The sequence below is a fragment of the Rutidosis leptorrhynchoides genome, chromosome 1 (assembly GCF_046630445.1).
Source record: "Rutidosis leptorrhynchoides isolate AG116_Rl617_1_P2 chromosome 1, CSIRO_AGI_Rlap_v1, whole genome shotgun sequence".
In the NCBI taxonomy this organism is placed as follows: domain Eukaryota; kingdom Viridiplantae; phylum Streptophyta; class Magnoliopsida; order Asterales; family Asteraceae; genus Rutidosis; species Rutidosis leptorrhynchoides.
Window position 1 is genome coordinate 127,622,990 of NC_092333.1, and position 10,456 is coordinate 127,633,445.

Here is a 10,456-nt window from a genome sequence, read left to right on the forward strand (position 1 = left end):
CCACGTTTCGAATAGCCAAAAGATGCAGCAGGGAGCCAGAACCCTTTAAATCGGAAGCTCACAACTCAGCCACTAACAAATCCAACTATTGCTACGAAGCAGAAAATTGTCAACGTCCATTAATTTAACCACTTAAATAATTTTTCTTTCCGTTTGAGATATTAGATAAGAAATAGAGAAAATTTCTAAGTCCTAAAAACTAAAGCGTCGAGAAATAAGAAAGAAAAAGATTGCGCGTCGAAAAAAACGTCGAAAAATAAAAATAAGAAAATAGCGCGTCGAAACTTAAAAGTCTAAAAATTAAATCTAAAAAGTTGCGCCTAAATGTATTAAAGCTTAAAGGAATTCTATATCCAAAACGGCAATAACTTAATTAGGCACTAAAATCTAAAAACTGCGTCGCAAAATTCTAAAGCACCTAAATCTTAGTCTAAAGAAAAAGCACTTAAGAGATTTTACGGCAAAGCCTAAAAATCTAAAAATAAAAATAAGCTACGGCAAAATACTAGAACTTAAAACTAGCTACGAACAATAAAGATACAAATATTACACTAAAAATATTATTTTTTATACAAATAAAAATAAACTTAAAGTTGTAAAAAGTACAATTTTTATAAAAATATTATTTTTATATTTTTATTTTTATATTTTATAAAAGTATTAATTTTTTATATATTAAAACTAAATATAATTAGTTATAACTAATTAATTAAAACTTAAAACTAAATTATATTAATAATAAACTAATTAGGTTTAAATAATAATAAATAATAATCCGTAATTGTAGCGTGGGGGTACGTGATAGTACTATATTTTACTACGAAATACGTTACAAATTACACAAGTTTTAATTATTTATTTACAAATGGGATATACCTAAACCTTGCTACAACACTATAGGCAGTGTACCTAATCGTAGAATAGTATAGTTTTTAGTAAGTCCGGTTCGTTCCACAGGGAGCTGGCTTATTTCACACTATATTTTAAACAATTATATTCGTACAAAATATATTATATTAATAATATATAAAAGGGGGTTTTACCGTTTAATGACCGGTTTGTCGATTTTATATTTTAAGCGAAGCGTAAAGTAAATGACGATATTTAACTAACAATGTAAAATAAATAACAATAATTAAAATGACAATAAATAAAAGTACGAGGAAAAATGAAATAAAATATATTATGCTTATTTAAACTTCCGTAATCATGATGTTTGACGTGTTGATTTTAGTTTTATGCCCATGGGTTAATTGTCCTTTGTCCTGGATTATTTAATATGTCCGTCTGGTTTTTGTCCATAACAGTCCATCAGTCATAAATATAAAGTGCGAGTGTCCTCGTTAAATTATCCTTATACCCGAAGTCAAATATTCCAACTAATTGGGGACTTAAACTGTAACAAGGTTTTAATACTTTGTTTAATAATTACACCAGATTATCGACTGCGTGTAACCCAAGGTTTTAATACTTTGTTATCAATTATGCCAAGTGTCCTTGTACATAATTTCACCCCTGTTTTAATAATTCCATAGACTATTAATCCATTCCCGTATCCAGTTAAATGAACGATTATTCGTACATATAAATATCCCGCCCATCGTGTTCGATCGAGTGTATGTGGTTATTTATAGGTACGTCCAATTGTAAATCTTTATATTAAAATTAAGAAACTATCATTTAGTTAAACAAATATAAATCCCATTAATAGCCCATAGTCTAATTTCCACAAGTGTCGTTCTTTTGTCCAAACCCCAATTATGGTACAAAGCCCAATTGCCCCGTCTTTAATATTTAGTCCAACATCATGATTACTTTGCCTTAAATAAGCATAATAATAACTTAAGTACGAGACATTAATTTAAAAAGGAGAACATAACTTACATTGAGTATTTATCGCGTAGTGTTACACGGACAGAATTTCGACTTCAAAAACCCGTAAAAATAACTTTTACATAACCCGAACTAATCTAATATAAAACTACCCTATACTATATATATTATATATATATTTATTTATTTATTTATTACAGAGTATTATTATTATTATTTATTATATTTTTACTCGCAGAATTCGTGATCTTTTATAGGCATTTTGGAATTTGGCAGCTCCGCGAGTCGTGGAGTTTTTGGCCTTCAAACTCCGCGAGTCGTGGAGTTTGAAAATTCAGCTCACAAACTTTTGGCTCCTAGCTTGTCGACATAATAAATATATAAATATAAAATATAAATAATTAATATAATTATTTATATATTATATTATATTCTTGTGCATAGTTGACTTGTAATTTTTGGTCCGTTGCGTCGGGCGTTGATAGTTGACTCATGTCCCGGTTCTGGATTTTCGAACGTCCTTGCGTACAATTTAATATCTTGTACTTTGCGTTTTGTAACTTGTACTCTTGTCATTTTTAGACGTTTTTCATCAATAAATTGAACCTTTTGAATTGTATCTTGTACATTTGAGCTTTTTGGACGTTTGTGTCTTCAAATCTTCGTTTTCACCTTTTGTCTTCGCACTTATTTATTTAAACAATTACAATGAAAATATAATACAATTACATATGAAAACCTATTATTTAGGAGGGATATTGCTATGACATATATGTTCCTTTTTAGCCTTATCATACGTTTATACGAATCGCGGATTTTTAACCGGCAAATCTTTTCGGTTTTCAGACCAACGGTTGAGCTTTTGGGATTTTCAAGTCCTATTTATTTTAAATATGATATTTTAATGTATTATATTTGTATATGGTATTTATATATATTTTACGTCGCGTAGTTGATATCTTTCCGAATAATTAATCGCGTAATCGTGTTTTCGCGTTTCGGGTTTCGTTCGAGCGTTCGGGCCACAAGGATTTTACCAACAAGAAAAATTTAGGCCATGGGACCCACCCACAACCCCATTCGGCCAAAACCAAGGGGAGGGGGTATCCCCCTTTGTTTCCTTTTTCATATTTATTTACATTCCATATATATACCACTTTTGATTTCCTAAAAACCTATTTTCTATTTTTCTTGCTCTATCCTCCCTTCTTTGCACCTTTGGCCATCGCCAACCATCACACCATCATCATCATCTTCATCAAAAATTAAAGCTTGGATCATTCTATTGTTTGCATAAACGCGTTGCTCTCGTTCTCCTCTACACGTTCATACTCTTTGATTATCGATTAGGGTATAAACTCTAACCCTAAATTTTCTATTTTTCATTTATTTTGCTGATTTTATATGTTATTTTAGTAGTATGATGATTATATGTTATTGTATTGTTGATTATATGCGTAGAATTGCTCGTTAATTCATGTTTTCGGTTTGATTATTTTGGGACAGCGGTTTGTTTGTTATTTTCTGTAAATATAACTGATATAAAAGTGAAATTAAAGTGTTTAGATGAGTTCCTCTCATCAAGACATTTATTTTAGACTCCGAATTCATGTCGTTTCGATTCCCGGAGCCCTAGTTATGATTAAAGTGGTGATTAATTGGAATTAAAATATAAAAACGTATTGAACCAGGTTTGGTCCGACTTTGTGAACACTTTTAGAGTCTTTAGGGTGTACTAGTATGTTAGGATTGATAATGGGATGAACATTCATGTTCGGGTCATCGAAACCCGAGCCACGGATCACCGGTATGACTAAAACACGTTTTTGAGCGGATTAAAGATCCAAATTGAGCAAGGGCTGTAAGTCACGACTTGAATGCTGTTCTTGGGGTGTTCTTAAGTACACTAATGTGTCAGGTGGGTTGGTTAGGCGAAGATATATATAAGGCTCGCCGAAAACCGACACCCGGGGCTCAAGATATGACCCGAATAACTTTTGATTTAAAACTTATGGTTAATTATTAAAACTTATGATATAAATAATGATTTTCATTATTATTAAATTACTTATGATATAAAAAGTAATTATTATTATTTAAGACTTATGATATATATTTATTATATCATTTAATTATTACTTATGATTTAATTAACATTTTAATTAAACTTATGATTAATAATACCGTTATTATTAATGGAAAATACTTATGATAAGTATTAAACTTATATTATAAGATTATTATCATAAGACTTATAATAAGGATTAATTAATTATTTAATTATTATAAGGCTTAGTTATTATTTAATTATTATTTAATTATTAAATATTTATGATTTAATGATTATAATTAGAAACTTATGATATGACTAATAATTCATTATTAATTAATAATACTTATAATATGATTTAAAATTTATTATTAATTAATAATACTTATATTATGACTAATATTTAATTAATTAATTAAATAATTATGTTATATTAATTATATCATTTAAACTTATATTAACTTTAATAATTCATTTTAATTTAATTGAACTTATGTTATGACATAATTATACATATTTAACTTTAATAAACATTATAACTTACATTATTATTATAACTTATACTTTTAAAATTAACGTTGACTATGTTTGACCAAGGTTGACTTTTGAGTTGACTATCGATTGACTTTGACTTTCAGTTGACTTTTGTTGACTTTCTAATTAAGGAAACTTTCCTAACTTAGAAACTTTCCAAAAATAGAAACTTTCCAAAAATAGAAACTTTCCTAAAATAGAAACTTTCCTAAAATAGAAACTTTCCTAAAATAGAAACTTTCCAAAAATAGAAACTTTCCAAAAATGGAAACCTTCTAAAAATAGAAACTTTCTAAAAATAGAAAGTGTGTGTCCATACGCTGTTCCGATCAAACCAATGCATGCTGAGTATTGTTCTATGTCAACTTGTAACATGTACAATAGCTATCATACTAAGACTTGACCTAAGTTAGTTATTTATATAGACCTGCTTTATTTATAGGTCGGCGTTGTGATCATTCCTGATCACTGTACTCATTTGCTGTTCGCTTATTTGTGTTGGTTACTTCGTTACTATTAAGGTGAGTTATAGTCCCGTTTTTACATACTTTTCAAAGTATATTTTTGGGATGTGATTACATGCATTTTATTTCACGTTTTGACACAAGTGACAATTAAATATAAATTATTCATTGTGAGTTGGACAAAAATATTCCCTAGTCTGGTAACTGTAATCACTGGTTTCTACTGGTGAACGCGAATCCTACGGATAGATCTATCAGGTTTGACAACCCCATTTCGAGCTAGTCGCGCTAGTAATTTATAATCGGAATGTTTAGTACTTCATATTTTGTTGTAGATACATTGTCCAGTGTATATCATTTATTGTGTTTGGCAAGGGTAAATAAAGGGTTAAGTGGTTACCAGGTGGCTCATTGATAATGGAGTAATGTTTAATGTTTTCTAACATTTTTAAATCTTGTGGTCTAAAGTTTATTCAATTATTTAAACATATAATTCACTCAACCTTTGTGTTGACAGTTTACTCGCATGTTTTCACAGGTACTTGAGTTTATGTGATGCTTTCGCTGTGTTTAGAAGAGTCTGCATGCATTTGGTCAGATTTTATGAAACTATTATGAAACTTAAGCTTGCATTCTGTTTTTGAATAATTTAAATTTATGGGTTTGTTGGCAATGTTTCGTGTCAACTTTGGTTAATTAATATGTTGGGTTACTTTTAAACTACATATTTTGGTATGCTTTCCTTTTTGGGAGACTTTTGAAATAAAAGAATGCAATGTCGTTTGTTAAATTCATTTAAGTTCGATCAAGCTGTGGGATCAAGTGACGGAGCTGTTAAGTGTTTTGACGGGGCCATCACAGTTGGTATCAGAACTCTGGTTGTAGGGAACTAGGCGGTCTTAATGTGGTCAACCCGTGGTTCTTAGGGTGCATTAGAGTCTAGTCTACAGCCCGACCCTTTTGCTATAGCATTATTATGCATTTCATTTCGTATGAGATATATCATAAGCATTTATTTCTATTTGGTATATGGTTTGTGGTTTTACTGTTTGCAGATGTCGACTTCGAGCAACAACTTCGTTCCTGCTCCTGCTCCTTCGGCTGCTGAAAGACGCCGTGCTGATCAACCTTTGATCGATGATCCTGTTCACTAATACTTTTCCACCCTCACTCACATGAACAGAGCTTACACCGACAAGATGCGTATTAATGCTCTTAGTGATTGTATGCGTACCTTGCCGCATAACGAGGTGATGGACGAGATTCGAGCTAGTATGGATTCGTTCATCAGTTTCAAGCATAATGTTGGGATCGAGAATCGTAAGCGTAACCGTGAGGTAGAAGCTAGGTTCGAGGCTCTCGAGAGCACAGTTCATGGTTTGAAGGCAGAGTTGGATGAAGTGAAAGGAAAGTTGCGGAAGTATGAGACTCCTGCCGAGACTCATGCTGGCCCATCTTATCACACCCGCTCTAAGCAGATGTGATATGATGATTCATGATTGATTATTTATTTCATAAGACTTAATGTCTTTTTATACATACATTTTTGGGTTATGTACGGCGTTTTATCGAGGATTTTATTAAGGTTTTGTTATGGGATGTTTTTCATTATGTATAGATGGTTATTTTTATGACATCTATTATCATCATCACATTTTATTTCTGATGTTGTGACTCTTGGCATGTTATATTATGCGCAATGTAGATCATGTATGTTAGGTGCTATGTATGTTGTATGATGTTATCATAAAATATATATGCATGTGGTGGCTATTTCTATAACTATCATAACTGTCATGTTATTACTCATAGTGTTTGCTGACTATTATTTTAATGGTTAATCTTTTCGTGTTTTGATCTATTCCTGTATAACACTGGTATTATTCTTAGTACTAACGGTTGTGTTATTCTGTTTTGAAGATCATGCCTCCTAGAGAGTCCAACGAAGCCCGTATGCAACGACTTATCACCGAAGGAATAGCAGCTGCTATGGCAGCAAATGCTAATGCTAATGCGAATAACAACAATCAGGTGGGATGCTCTCACAAAACGTTCATGGCAAGTCGTCCACAGGAATTCAGTGGTACGGAATGACCCATAGGACTTACCCGATGGTTCGATAAAATTGAGTCTATTTTCAGGGTTAGTCGAGTCAGAGAGGAGGACAAGGTTAGTTTTGCTAGCTTCACTCTTAAGGATAGTGCATTGACTTGGTGGAACAACTTGGTTAGTAGTTTGGGAAATGATGTGGCTTATGGTTTAACTTGGAATAATTTCAAAAAAAGAATGATCACCCGTTATCGACCCCGGGGTGAGCTTAAGAAGTTAGAGGTTGAACTTAAGAACTTGAAAATGAAGGGCACCAAGTTAGATTCCTATGAGTAGAGATTCTTTGAGTTGACTTTGTTGTGTCCTAATGTCTATGTTGACGAGAATCTTAAGATTGAAGCTTACATTGATGGGTTATCTGAGAAAATTGAGCATGGGGTTGAGTCTAGTGAGCCCCAAACTATTGAGGCTGCTATGTCTATGGCTCATAAGCTTAACGATAAGATTTTAAGGAGGAGTAAGGCTGCTGTGACCGATGCCAGTGAAGAGGTTGTTAAGAAGGCTAATAATGGGAAAAGGAAGTGGGATAATAACCGCAACCAGAACCAAGGTCAGCAAAAGAAACAAGATACTTCCAGTGCTAGTAACTGAAATCAGCGTGTGTGTCCTCGATGTTATAAGACTCATGATGGATATTGCATGGTTACTAGTAAGAGGTGTTCCAAACAGGGACACATTGCTAAAGATTGTACGGTGCTTCTGTCGGGTTCTGCTACTCCTGCTGCAGGTGGTAATAATGGTAATAATGCTAGTAATAGAGGTGGGAATGGTAATGGTAATGGTAATGGGAAGTCAAATAATGGTGGTAATCAGAGAGTTTGTTACGAGTGTGAGAAGCCGGGGCATTTCCGTGATGTCTGTCCTAACAAGAAGACTACTGAGAATGCACGTGGAAGAGCGTTCAACATTAATGCCAGGGATGCTGAGGAAGATCCTAAACTTGTTACGGGTACGTTCTCGGTCAACGATTTATCAGTTTATGTACTATTTGATTCAGGGGCTGATTTGAGTTTTGTGTCGAGTAAAATTAAGTCCAAAAATTAAAACACCGTTAACTCCTTTAGACAATACTTATGTTGTTGAGATAGCTAATGGTAAAGTGCTTACTGCTAAAACTGTGTATCGTAAATGTAACATTAATCTGGCTGGTAGAGATTTTGAGATAGATTTGGTACCGATTGACCTAGGCAGTTTTGACATTGTTATTGGGATGGATTGGTTGTTTGCGAATCGTGCTGAGATTGTGTGTTATGATAAAGCTATTCGTATTACCAATGTGGTTGGAGAGCCACTGATGGTTTTTGGGGATAAGAAATGCAGAAAGTTAAATCTTATTAGCTGTTTAAAAGTTCATAAACATCTTCGCAAAGGCTGTCATGCTATTCTAGCCCATGTTGTTGATCCCGATAAAGAAATGAAGGGCGTTGGTGATGTTCATATTGTTAGAGATTTTCCCGAGGTATTTCCCGAAGATTTACCTGGCCTTTCGCCGCAACGCGCGGTAGAATTTCAAATTGATCTTGTACCCGGTGCTGCTCTTGTAGCACGTGCTCCTTACCGACTTGCGCCCTCTGAACTTCAAGAATTGTTGAGTCAACTCCGTGAGTTGTTAGACAAAGGTTTCATTCGTCCTAGTTCGTCCCCTTGGGGAGCTTCTGTTCTATTTGTTAAGAAGAAGGATGGTTCTTTCGTTTGTGCATTGATTATCGTGAGTTGAACAAGCTTACTGTTAAAAATCGATATCCTCTTTCGAGAATTGATGATCTGTTCGATCAGCTTCAGGGTTCATCTGTTTATTCAAAAATCGATCTTCGTTCCGGCTATTATCAGTTGCTTGTTAAAGAATCTGATGTTTTGAAAACTGCTTTTCGCACCCATTACCGTCACTTTGAGTTTCTTGTTATGCCGTTCGGATTGACAAATGCATCTGCTGTGTTCATGGACCTCATGAACCGTGTGTGTAGACCCTATCTGGACAAATTCGTTATTGTTTTCATCGACGACATCCTTATTTATTCTAAGAGTGATGAAGAGCACGAAGAACATTTGAAGTTAGTGCTTGATCTATTGAGAATAGAAGAGTTGTACGCTAAGTTCTCTAAGTGTGCTTTCTGGTTACGAGAAGTTCAATTCCTTGGACATATTGTTAGTAAACAAGGAATACAAGTTGATCCTGCTAAGATTGATGCGATTGAAAAGTGGGATATTCCAAAAACTCCTACTCAGGTTCTTCAATTTCTAGGATTAGCATGTTACTATAGGAGGTTCATTCAAAATTTCTCTCGTATAGCGAAACCTCTGACTGCATTAACGCACAAGGGGAAGAAGTATGAGTGGAAGGATGAACAAGAGGCTGCTTTTCTGATTTTGAAGAAGAAGTTGACTACCGCTCTGATATTGTCACTACCTGAGGGTAATGATGATTTTGTTGTTTATTGTGATGCTTCGCGTCAAGGTTTTGGTTGTGTTTTGATGCAACGAAAGAAAGTTATTGCGTATGCGTCACGTCAGTTGAAGATTCACGAGCAGAATTATACAACTCATGATTTAGAGTTAGGGGCCGTTTTTTTTGCACTTAAGATTTGGAGACATTATTTGTATGGGGTCAAAAGTACTGTGTATACAGATCACAAAAGTCTTCAACATATCCTCGATCAGAAACAGTTGAACATGAGACAACGAAGATGAATTGAGACGTTGAATGATTATGATTGTGAACTTTTATATCATCCGGGTAAGGCCAATGTTGTGGCAGATGCGCAGAGTCGTAAAGAAAGGGCTGAACCTCGCAGGTTTAGGGCCTTAAATATGACAATTAGAACAAACCTCACAAGGCAGATTCTTGAGGCACAATAAGAAGCCTTGAAGGAAGAGAATTTTGTAAAAGAGAATGTAAGAGGTATGGCTAAGAAGTTTAAAGTATGAGCAGATGGTACTAGATACTTTGCAGGACGTCTTTGGGATTCGAAGTTTGGTGAACTGCGACAACTTGTTTTAGATGAGGCTCATAAGTCTAGGTACACTATTCATCCTGGTTCAGGAAAGATGTATCATGATCTTAAGGAGCTGTATTGGTGGCCTAATTTGAAAGCTGATGTGGCTACGTATGTGGCTAAGTGTTTGACCTGTGCTAAGGTTAAAGCTGAACATCAAAAACCGTATGGACTTTTGGTGCAACCTGAGATTCCCGAGTGGAAGTGGGAAGGTATTACGATGGATTTTATTACTAAGTTACCAAGGGTAGCGGGTGGCTATGACACCATTTGGGTGATTGTAGATCGACTCACTAACTCAGCTCACTTTTTGCCGATTAAGGAAACAGATTCTATGGAGAAGCTTACTCGTTTGTATTTGAAGGAGATTGTTTCTAGGCATGGTGTTCCTGTATCTATTATTTCAGACCGAGACAGTCGATTTGTATCGAGGTTTTGGCGATCCTTACAGGAAGCCTTGGGAACTAAGTTAG